The following is a 10,302-nucleotide window of genomic DNA, read 5'->3' as shown; positions in this document are numbered from 1 at the left end:
ATTTTAATAAAATCAAGGCCCTAATACCGTTTAATTTATTAAACGTGTTTTGAATGAAAATTAATTGGTATTAAAACGTTTTTGATTGGCATGCATATTTAATTTTAATCGAATTGATAATTTGTGTAAAATTGAATATGGTTAATTTGTGAAATTGGCCCAATAAACCGTGACACCGGTTTAAATTGGGAGGGCTAAATTTTGGATATGTGACGACCCTAAAATTCAGAGGGAGCAAAATTGTAATTTTATATACAAATGGATGTTAACCGTTTGGGCCTTTATGGGCCTTAGTCACATATGGTAAAATTGGCGGTTTCACCCTAAGTAACTCGGCTTAACTTTATTAGATAATTTTGGAATGCCATGATCATGCATTATATTTGTATGTCTTACCGTGCAGCAATGTGTTATAGAGTTCTATGGGCCCTAAATTAAAGTCGGTTTGTAATTTAATTTATTTTGGAAAATATGGCCTGTGTGCCATTCTTTCATTAATGTAATTTTAGAATAGGTTCTATTCATAAAATTGTAATTGGTCGTGAAGAAGCCCAGATGGTCCAAGCCCATGGTGGGAGTCCAAGGAGACTTAAAGCAAGCCCGTGAAGATTAGATAGTATATCTAGTTTCACTAGGATGTATTATAAGGCCCATAAAGTCTCTATGTTTATTTTGATTATACAATTGCTTAGTATAACATGAAATATAAGTAGCAACGATCACCAGATCATCAACCCGCGATAATTATATGTTAAAGCCGTATCACTTAATCCGAATAATGAAATATTGAGTCGCTTAAAAGTGCTTTCCAGATTCACACCTCTTCCTCCCAGGTAGTGCTACAGTGTATGACGTGCCCTAGCAGGTATGCTGTAGTAATTAGTGGGCCGTCGAGGGTTAGGATACTTCGGTATGGCTAACACGTGTATGGTGGTTGGACTCAATGTGGGTAGCATTAGCTCAGAGCGGGCCCTAAGCACAGATAGGCTAAGTGTCACAAAGCCCATCAAACCAAGAGTCCTTGCGGAGGATTGGATAGTTTATCCTACCAAATCATCAATGGTCGACGGCGGAGCCCTAGCTCGGTCTATTATTGATGGATTGTGGATCTTGGTCAAGACAGCCAAATAAATATCACCAATAACAAATTAAAATGGATTATTAATTTGATCTTTGGCTTAAGCCCTTTATTCTAACTCTAATGTAATTTTTCCACGTAGATAAAAATCACCAAGTTACATAAAAAGAAATAATGACTGCAACAAGCAACAACTCACTCAGACCACTCTTGGAAAAGGAAAAACTTTCAGGGACTGATTTCCTTGACTGTCCTATAAACTCACAAAAGGTTTGTAGACACGAGTGGAAGGAATCTGTACTGACTGCTACCTTACCAGCCAATAAAGGGAACATACCTAAGGGAAAGGCCAAGTCCAAGTCCAAGGCGAACGCCCAAAAGGCCGAGTCAAAGACAAGGAAGGTGGCAGCTCCTAAAGGTAGGTTGGCCTCGACATATGATATCTGTCACGAGTGTAATGAGAAGGGACACTGGAAGAACGTGTGTCCAAAGCTAAGGGAGAAACAGAAGGCTAAAGCTTCTGGTTCTAGCGTTTATGTTGTTGAGATAAATCTGGCTATTTCTACATCTTGGGTTTTAGACACTGGATGTGGTACTCACATTTGTTCAAATGTGCAAGGACTGAGAAATAGGAGGTTGTTAGGATCTAGTGAAGTGGATCTTCGAGTCGGCAATGGTGCTCGTGTAGAGGCCTTGGAGATCGGAGATTACACTTTAGAGATGCCTACTAGTTTAGTTTTAGAACTTAGAGATTGTTGTTTTGTACCTGCAATGCGCAGGAACATTATCTCAGTTTCTATGTTGGATATTTCCGGTTTTAATTTTAATATTGGACGTGGTAGGATTTCTATACATCGTGGCAATATTGTTTATGGAACCGCATTTCTAGAAAATGGTTTGTATATCCTTGATCTAAAACGTAGTGAATCAATCTATAACATAAACGCTAAAAGGATTAAGACTAATGAACTGAATCCTACATATATCTGGCACTGTCGTCTTGGCCACATAAATGAGAAACGCATAACTAGGCTTCACTCTAGTGGAGCGCTAGGGTCATTTGACATGCAGTCTTATGACACGTGTGAATCCTGTTTAAGAGGGAAGATGACAAAGGCGCCTTTCACCAAAACTAGTGTAAGGGCCACAGAGCTATTGGAGCTGATACACTCAGATGTATGCGGTCCAATGAGCACCGGTGCTAGATCTGGTTTTCTGTACTTTGTTACCTTCACATATGACTATAGCCGATACGGGTATGTGTATCTGATGAAACATAAATCTGAAACTCTTCTGAGATTCAAAGATTTTAAAAATGAAGTAGAAAATCAACTTGGCAAGAAAGTAAAAGCGCTTCGGTCTGATAGAGGGGGCGAATACTTGAGCCAAGAGTTTGTCTCATTCTTGAGAGAGTGTGGGATTGTATCCCAACTCACTCCTCCTGGTACACCCCAATGGAATGGAGTGTCAGAAAGGAGGAACAGGACCCTGCTTGACATGGTCCGCTCAATGATGAGTCAAGCTTCTCTCCCTATCTCCTTTTGGGGATTTTCTTTGGAAACTACTGCTCATATAATTAATAATACACCGAGCAAGGCAGTTGAAGGAACACCATATGAATTATGGACGGGCCGAAAGCCCAACGTTTCCTTCATGAAGATTTGGGGCTGTGATGCACATGTCAAGAAATTGATGAGTGGCAAACTAGAGTCCAAATCTGTCAAATGCCAGTTCGTATTGCATTTGATGCGGTTTCCATTTTGTTGTTGAATGCAGAATAAATAAACCATAATAGAAGCCACATTTTTTAACTCTCGACATGTCTCGTCTAGTCTGACAATTGTTTGTACAATCATTCCTTGAAAGTAGAGGTGGAAAAATTACACGCGACACGAAATCGACAAGCAATTGTGTTTGATTTTAGCTTAGTTAGTAATGTGTCATTTTTTGTTGATACGAAACTGATAAGCAAATTTTTGGGTTAGGTTAGGGTTGATATGCTAATCAAAAAATGACACGAAATAACACGGATATCTAAAATTATTGTTATATTCTCTTGTGTTTTTATATGTCACTTTATTAATAAAGATAATAAAATTATAGTTATTACTTGCAAATATGATTCGAACCTCCTAAATTATTATAAACACAATACATGGCCGTCTATTATGATATTAGTGGATTTTTTGATGGTTAATATTAACATACTAATCTAAGACATAAAGGATATAAAATATTATCATATCTTCTTATATTTTTAAAAGTTATCATTAATATATGCATAATAAAATCACATGTAACCAAACAGATTTACACGATTGTGACACAAAAGTTTTTGGATTGGATTTAAGTTTACTCTTTTTAACACAAATCCAAAAATGACACGATACGAACACAACCGGAATACGAAATTGCAAGGTCTACTTGAAAGGACATCAGTAAGCTCACAGATACAATGAGTTCCCTAGAACACCAGAAGGTGAAAGAAAACTCTTTTTCTTTTGTTTCACACATTTAGTATGCTTTATTCCCAAAATACAGTTGCTTAAATTTCAGCATGGGACACAGCCATTAAGGTTTAAACCTTGGAATAGTAAATAATACTTGGAGAGGTTCAGAATTCATTTCCGAGAACTCTATCGATAAATTCAAAAATACTCTCGGAACAATCCAATTTATTATAATGATAAAATAGAGAGAAATCTCTTTAAAATTGTATTCATTCTCAACAACAGTAAAACATCCTCTACTATATTGAGAGCAGTGATTCTATAAACGAGGATTGAGAACAGCTCCAATAAAAAGAACAGTGCCGGAAGCCTCTTCTCTGATCATAAACAAAAACGGATGATTTGCTATAAAACTTCGTTGAGACGGCTCCGTAAAAGGCACTGTGATTCCATAACTCATTTCAAATACATTGACAGCAGTTGCAATTGTGCCTTCCTCGTTTACTTCGATAGAACATTTCTGAACTCCGTTCGACACATAAAGTACTCCTAAAGTTTCAACCATCTCATCAATCTCAGCTTTCTCACTATCAAAAGGCAAATCCAATCCCAGTTTCATCATGCTCGCACAAGCATCCAATCCATATTCATACTTCAATTTCGGTAACAGCAGTTTATCAAGTTTGACTCCTCGAAGCTCGCGTTTCTCCAGTAAAAATCTTGGATCGGAGTGGAACTTCTCTACCAGTTCTCGTAGTCCATCATTCTTATCAGGAAAAAACATATGCATGGCGTAATTTTTTCCACCTAATTGGTCATTTTTGTATTGCATTTTGAGTAGCTTAAAACCGTCAAACGATCCATATAAGTGGTAACTATTCGAGCTCTCCATGAACGGAACTCTAACAGTTTGTCCATTAAGGAGATGAAAATCTTCCTCTCTAGTATCTGAGGGATTAAACTTTTGAAGCCATGTTCCTTTAAAGTAGAGTGCACTTACATGTACAAGTATTGCTAATTCAGTGAATAAATCTTCCCGAACAAGTTCATCGATGTGTCCTTTCGATACTTCTAATGCCCAAGAATTGATTTTATCCCTGATTTTCTCCTTCTGTGAAACCAAAACAATATTTAGTTTGTGAATCCTTTATCAACCTTACTGAATTGTAAGAAGAAAAAGAAAATTTAAACAAATTAGGGGAACAGCAATATAACATGACATGTTCGACACTATTATCAATATTATATATCATAAAATATATTTTAATTACATAACACACAAAAACCCAATTTAATACCCTAATTGAGAAATATATAAGTTCATGCCATAATATCAATATGATAATAGAAATATACAAATGCAGATTTAAAAACATTGGTTTTACTATTATTTTTTATTTTTTTGGTAGAATGGAGGGAATTAGGCCCGAAACAGAAAACAAAAACGAAAAGCTAAGAACGGATCCGAGGATGGCCTATTCCACATAAATCTGAAAACAGAAATTCTTGGATGTCTGCAGGAGGCGTATCACACTCGTGAATACCCAAAGACAGATGTCCTGCGTAGTTTGTCATCCAATCCGCACCTTGGTTTCCTTCTCGGAGAATGTGCACAATTTTGACCTCCCAATGACACTCATTAACTAGCCAGATTTTACTATTATTTAATAATCACTTTCAGATACAATTACAGCAAAACCTTTTAAAATAACTAAGCCTAAGTTAATCACAATTTTTTTTTTTTTTTGTAAAACTGTCTAATTACTGTATTATTAATATAGTTAGGGATAAAGTGTAAAAATGCTCATAACGTTTACATTCAAGAGCAATTTTATTTCTAACATCTAAAATGGTGCAATTTTACCACTAATGTTGGCAGCCAAAAGAAATTTTAATAAAATTGCACCATTTTAAAAGTTATGAGTAAAATTGTTCCCGGTCCTAAATTTTAGGAGCATGTTTGCACCTTATCTTATATAGTTACAAATAAACAAATTGAAACAATGTGACATTTATATAACATAGTATGTAAGCACTTTCCATTAGGGCTAAATTTGATCTTTATAATATATTTTCTTAATATCATATGGAATTTGAATATTGTTTATACATACCTGGGGAGAACCAACAGATTCAGCTTTGGCTTTGTAAACATGTTGAGCCAACTGTTCGAAACGATGCTTTATAGAGAAATTGTGACCCACCCAAATGCCATTAACCAAAGAGATGATCGGTCCGTCGTAGCCACTGCTTGGATTTTGGTAAGAGGAAGAAGAAGATTCCCCGCGGCTGCTTGGATTTGGAAATGACGAAATAGGTACCGCAGCGATTACACGTCCCCCGGGGACGTTTGGATTTGGATATGACAGAAAAGGTACCCCGGGGATGGAAGGTCCGCCGAGGCTGTTGGGATGTAATGGAAAATGTAGCCAAGGGCTGAAAGGTCCCCTGGAGCTACTTGGATTTTGATAGGGCGGGGAAGATCCCCCAGTGCGGGTGCTAGGGTTTTCATGTAAGGAACAATTAGGAGACGGAAGAGGATGAGTACCGGCGGTGGAAAATTCCATAAAAAAGGAAGACAGAGCATGGAGATGAGTAGTAGAATCGGATTGAAGAAAGTGTAGCAACTGATATAAAGTCCGACGGGTTGAACCGGAAGCCAACATATTCAAAGCCATATGAAAAGATAAAGGAGATAATACCGGATTATTTTTGCTGCCATTGTTGATTTCTTTGAGAATGGAATCCGTAGCAATTCGTGTCCCAAAATCCATAGCAATCGATGAAGAAGAAGAAGATAATCAATCGATAAATGATTTTGAGAAAAACTTAATGAATTCAATCGTCAAATAAGTAGTGAATTCTCATCATCACGAATATTTATAGTCAAGTAACCACTAATTGAATCGTAGTCAACTAATCATCAGGAATGTATATGCATTTATAGTTAAGTAACCACTAATATTCCTAAATAACAAATATTAATGCATTTAATTTAAATGTATCCTTTTTTGGGTTACAATTTAAATTTAAATTTAAATTTAAATTTAAATTTAAATATATTCTAAATAGGCATAAAAATATGGGGAGTATCGTCAAAATATAAATTTATTCAAATTTTGCTAAAAATGCTGATTCAATAATGTAACGTCTTCTTTTCAAAAAAATAATAAAAATATAACATCTTCTTTTTAAAAAAAATGTAATGTCTTTTAAAAAAATGTTACGTTTTTGTAACCAAAATTAATGTAAGGTACTTTTTTTTACAAATCATAAATATTTAAAATAAAGGCTTCAAGAAATGCATTCAATCCAAATAAAATCTGTACAATTATTTAAAATCTCAAAATTTTAAATTAAGTTAGTCTAATTAAAAAGCAAAAAGAACAAAGTTATATGAATGACAACAATGTTAGAGATTATACTAAAAAATTTAGAACTGTTTATATTCATATTAATGTTTAAAATTAAAAGAAAAAAACAAACCAATCACTTAAAATCCTATTAAGGCGCCGTGTGATAAAAAGTTTTTTTTTTAACTATTTTAAAGGTTTTGACTATTCAAACTTCTAACAATAGTGTTTGATGAAGAGATGTTTGAAAGTGATTATTAGGTTTTAAAAACTAATTTTGAAAAAGTTGGTTTTGTAAGATTTTTCAATTAGTTTTTTGTTACATCTCTTTTGAATGATATTTTTACCCCTAATTGCTATCATTTAACCTCAAATAAATGTTTTACCATGTATTTATTTATCATTTTTTTTGAAAGAATATGAAAACAACTATTAGTAATCAGCTAGCTTTTACCAAACAAGTTTACACAATCAACTAGTCAAATCGATAACAAAAAAAGGTAATCAACTAACAGCTAATAGCTAATTACCAAACAGGACCTGGACCCTCTTTGTTAAAGAGTTTTTGGGCTAAAATTAGAGGTTTGAGCCACTTTATAGGGTTTGACTAGTTAAACCTTTAATAGTGGTTTTTGGTGAAGAAATGTTTGAAAGAGCTTATTGAGTCCAAAAAACTAATTTTGAAAAAGTTCATTTTTGGAGTTTTTTCAATTAGCTTATTGCTTCATTTTTTAAGGGTATTGCTAAATACTGCCGCTTCATTTTTTAAGGGTATTGCTAAATACCGCCCCTAAATTCCGGTTCACCGCACTTTTTTGACCATTTTACCCTTGTCATTTTTTTCCCCAAAACCTTCAAAACTCTCTCTATTTTTCTCTCCCGAGCACAAATCCCGAATTTGACAAAAATGGATCAAAGCATTCCCGAAGACAATGAGTTCGAACACGAGGTAAGATTACGGTTATTAAAAACGTTATTTAGGTTTTTTTTTTTTATTATTTTGGTTTTGACCTGGGCGGGTTGCGATTACCACCCGTTCCTTAGGCCGAACGGATGAACTACCCGTTCCATTGGAACGGGCAGTACGCGCTGCCCGTTCAGGCCAAAATGGGCAGAAATTGCCCCGAATTAATTTCGAACGGGAGAAATAGCCCCGAAGTATTTTTTTGTAATTTTAATGTCAATTTTTCGTATATTCAGGTACCGATAGAAGATTGGAACCCCGATAACATTGATTATAGTTCGCGTTTCATAACGGATACCGTTTTCCCCTCCGGTCAGGATGCTATTGATTGGGCAAAAAAGATAGCTATTCAGAATGGGTTTGAGATTGTAATATCTTCGCATAAAAATGGGGAAAAACAGAAGTTGTTGCGCTGTTCACGGGGTGAACGATATAGAGGTGTTGTGAAAAATGATGAAGATCCTGCAATTAGGAAAAGTAAAACTAAAGCGTGCCGCTGCAAATTTCAGATTAAAGCCTATCAACATGCAGACCTTTCGGGATGGGGGATAAAGGCTAAGGCTGGGTTAACTGGAATGCATAACCATACAATGCGTATGTATCCAGAGGGAAGTCGGCAAATGAGCGGACTCAGTATCGCATCTAAACAAATTGTGCGTGATATGACTTCAGCTCAAGCAAAGCCTTGTGCTATTTTAGCATCAGTTAAAGAAAAACACCCAGAGGACAACTCAGTAATTAAACACATATATAATTACAGGGACAAAATGAGGAGGGACGCGTTTGAAGGTAGAGACCTGGCTAGTCAATTCTACCATATTGCTGTGGAGAACAAATATGTCAATTACACACAGGCTGATTCAGGTGTGATAACGCATGTGTTCATGGCACATCCAGAGTCAGTTGATATGTTCAGGACTTACCACTGGTACATCGGCATTGATTCAACGTACAAAACAAACAAGTACAAAATGCCGTTTGTTGAGATTATTGGGATGACGCCATGCAATAATAACTTCAAGATAGCGTATGCTATTGTTAAAGACGAGACTGAAGGGAGCTACCGTTGGATTTTGCAAAGGCTGAAGATTTTGCTTGGGGATGATCTGAACCCGACCGTTGTTGTTAGTGACAGGGAGCTTGGGTTATTTAAGCCGATACAAGAAGTTTTTCCACAAGCAGCGCACTTGCTATGCACTTGGCATATAAATAAGGATGTGGAAGATCGTGTGTATAGAATCATTGGAGATAAAGGCCTTGCCTCTAAATTCAAGAATGGCAAATGGAGAACAATATTAGAATCATTAACCATTGAGGAGTACGAGACCAATCTTATGATGATGAAGGAAAAGATGAGCAGGTTCAAAGGAGTTATCTCGTATGTTGAGGAGACGTGGTTGGTGCATAAGGAGAAGTTTGTTGTTGCTTGGACAAAGGAGTTCCTACATTTTGGCAACACAACTACTTGTCGAGTGGAGAGCGAACATGCTAGTCTAAAGCAATGGCTCAATACGGCAACTGGGTCCCTTGACACGGTATGGCAGAAGGTTCACAAGCAGATTGAATCACAAGCAACCAATATAAGGTATTTCCAATTTCTTCTACTGCGATTTTGGAATTTGCATTTATGGTTGTATCATTTCACTAACTAATAATAATTTTGTCTTCGTATCAGGTACATGCTTGAACAGTCCCGGCTTCGTCAAGCAGTCACTTTCGCCGGACGCCCATTAAGCCAACTTGTATTCAAAGTCTCTCATTATTGTCTGCAGTTGTTGAATCAAGAGTTAGAGCGTATGAGAGGGTTGAGCCATGAAGTGTACGTGCGTTGCGGTTGTGTATTGAGAACATCGCATCAGATACCATGTGCATGTGAGCTGAAACGAGCTTGTGATCTGGAACAAATGATCAGTTCTGAGAGTGTTCACGTGTTTTGGAGAACACTTTTAATCAATCATGGTGACACTGATGAAAATGACGGGCGTAATGATTTGAACGAGGAGCAGCGATATTTTAAGTCCTTAGTGGACCAAGTCTCTAAAGCCAACCCATCCGTAATGCGTAATATTTCAATGTTTATCCATGATCAACTACACCCTGATCAAGCTCAGTACACCGAACCCGATGTCAAAATTAACGTGCGGGGATGACCTAAGGTGAGCAAATCCACAAAACGTATGCCGAGTTCTTGGGAATACAATGAAACTCGTCGTGGATGGGCTCGTTCTACTAGTTCATCTAGGAGTCGTGGTAGAAGTGGCAGAATTAGCTCGTCATCCTCGATACATAATGCTGCCTCATCAGGTAATGTTTATCTGATAAACCTAACTTTTTTTTATAACTGTTTTGCAATATAGAGTTGTTTTACACCAATATACATGAATGCAGATGGAAAAACGTATTATGGTTCTGAATTCGTACATTCCGATAAAATAGTTGGCATAATTAAACCATACG

Source organism: Euphorbia lathyris, chromosome 7 (assembly GCF_963576675.1).
Source record: "Euphorbia lathyris chromosome 7, ddEupLath1.1, whole genome shotgun sequence".
NCBI lineage: Eukaryota > Viridiplantae > Streptophyta > Magnoliopsida > Malpighiales > Euphorbiaceae > Euphorbia > Euphorbia lathyris.
This window is presented reverse-complemented; position numbering follows the sequence as displayed.